This window comes from Balaenoptera acutorostrata, chromosome 18, assembly GCF_949987535.1.
Source record: "Balaenoptera acutorostrata chromosome 18, mBalAcu1.1, whole genome shotgun sequence".
Classification (NCBI taxonomy): domain Eukaryota; kingdom Metazoa; phylum Chordata; class Mammalia; order Artiodactyla; family Balaenopteridae; genus Balaenoptera; species Balaenoptera acutorostrata.
In genome coordinates this window covers 58,107,622-58,110,274 of record NC_080081.1, presented here as the reverse complement: position 1 = coordinate 58,110,274, position 2,653 = coordinate 58,107,622, and positions in this window count along the sequence as shown.

Sequence of the window (2,653 nt, the reverse complement as noted above, 5' to 3'; positions counted from 1 at the left end):
TAGCTGCTTCTCTCCTCTAACTTCTCCCCACACATCCTGATCTGCTGCAGCAACCTGAAAGGTCAACGTAGTTTTACAATGGACTCCTAGAAATTCTGTCTCCCACCAGAATGTCTACAGGCGGGCTCATGGAGCGTTCTGCCCACAAAGGGAGGCTCTGGAACCTGTAGAGGAGGAACTGGTAATTACTGGGAGCCAGTATATGTTCCTTAATATCAAGTTATGTCAATCTAAACTCATCTTTCATTGAAATTGTTTCTATAGTGTAAGTACATTGTATCTTGATAACAGCCAAATATCCCAAAACCTTCCTTATGACAGAGATGAAGGAGAAAAATGAGCTGAATCCAAACACATTTGGATTAATACACATTGAGAGATAGATACCAAAAGAAGGATGTTTCTGGAAGAAAGCTAAAATATTCTGTCCTTTTTTACATTTTAATCAAAACTTGAAAAATATAGAAGGTATGCCTTTCAAGTTTGTCCAATAAACATTTAACTAAGTATGCTCTAGACAGCAGGCCACATGCCAGGATTTGGGGAGATGGGTGATGCAGAAAGCCTGACCTCCAGAAGACTAGTCAGACCCATTGATTATGCTGTTGGTAGAAAGCTGGGAGAACTAAAGATTGGATGACATCATCACAAGCAAAAGCCATGCGACCTTCATTGGGCTAAATTTAGCAGGGGTGTATGTGAAATTCTGGACTAAGGATCAAAAAATATAATAACCTAGCAAGGCCGTTACAGAATGGGAAGACAAGGCTTAGTGACTGCTTCATGAAAAAGACTTAATGGTTTGAGGTGAGCGATATAGAGTGACAATGTGATGTAGCTCCCCCAAAAGCCAATGCAATGTTGGGGCGCATCATATAAAGATCCAGAAAAAATTGGCAACTACCCCCTTCTATTCTGCAATGGTTCTACTGATATCAGAGTATCCTGCACTGGATACCGCATATTAGTTGGCTATAGACAAACAAGAGATCCACTGAGATGGTGATGGACTAGAAACTAGAAGCTACTCACCAGCAAATGTTTATTGAGTGCCTACTTTGTTTCAGTCACTGATTCTGGCGCTGGGTACAAATGGTGGACGAAACACTCAAGGTGCCTGTTCGCACGGAGGTGACTGATTTAATAAGAACAGAAGATAAACAAATAGTTGAAAAGATAACCTTACATATTGGTAAGTACTACTTTAAAAACCATCCAAACCATGTCCTGTGAAGCACATTGGAAGGGAACTAGAGACACGATGTTTAGATTGGAAAGGGGAAGATGAAAGAGATATGCAAACGCTTTATTAAAATGTAGAAGGGATTTTCTGTAAAAGAAAGACTGAATATATTCTGTAGGAATCTGACGAATAGAATCAGGGCCAATGAGACATGAAGACAGAATCAACATAAAATTAAACTCCTATGAATCTGGTCACTCCAAAGGAGAGAGAGCCTCCATCAGAAGAAGAAATGCTCTTCACCAATCCACTTGCCAAAGCAGAAACTTCTCAACCCCTGCTTGTGCAGGAGTTGGAGGCTCATGGCTGGTGGGTCCAACCTCTGTGTTCCCCCAGTACTTTGTAGGTGTCTCTGTTAGCGCTTTTCACTCAGCCCATTTCTCTAAGCCCTGAGTAGCTTCATTAATGTCACTGAAACCATCATCTATAGCCTCAACTCAAGGACTCACCATTTTTACCTGGTATCTTATTCAGGAAACATTCAGTTGCAAGTGACAAAAAGCTAACTCAAGCTTGCTCAAGCAAAAAGGAATCTTTTGGTGTATGTAACTGGAAAGTCCACTGGTATACCAGTTTCAACACAGCTGGATCTAGGTCCTAGATTCTAGGGGGCTCAAACAATATCAATAAATCTCTGTTTCCCCATCTTTTAGTGTATTTTCCTCTGATTGGCTTAATGATCAAAGCACCCTCTCTATATCGCAAGAGAGGTGGTTTCTGGAAACAAAAGGCTGCATCCTTTCACCTGAAAGAAAAGAAAGGAAGGGAGGAAAGAGGAAGAAAGGGAGGGAGGGAGGAAGGAAAGAAAGAAAGAAGGAAGGAAGGAAGGAAGGAAGGAAGGAAGGAAGGAAGGGATAAAGAAAGAATCGTACATCCAGGAGTCCATATGTGACGTTTCATGAGAGAAGTCTGATTGGTGCTGCTTGGATTATGTGCCTACCCCTGGACCAGTCACAGTGAACCAGGGCTAGGGTACTGTAATGGGCTGGGTTTGGGTCTTATGTCCATTAGTGTGAGGGTGGGCCAGGGGTTGATAACAGGGCAATTCTCTTTCAAAAAGCAGATGTTAGACAGACAAAAACAAAACAAAACAAAACGAAACACGTTAAATGTCTTCTATAGTCACACTGTTTCAATAACTTCCTAATTGCCCCATGTTTTCTCCAGTTTATGCTTTTCTGTGCTAGAAGAATAGTCTTCCTAAATAGCAATTATAAATTCTCTGCCTTCCCTCCTTGAAACCTTAAGTAGCTCCTATTTGCCTGCAAAATAAAGCCAAAACTCATTACAGTCTGGACCTACCTACATCTGTCTTATTTCTCCCCCAGACTGATCTCAAGGCCATAGCTCTAGCCATTCTGAATTGCTTGCAATTCCCCAAACATTCAAGATCATTCCATGCCTTCAGTC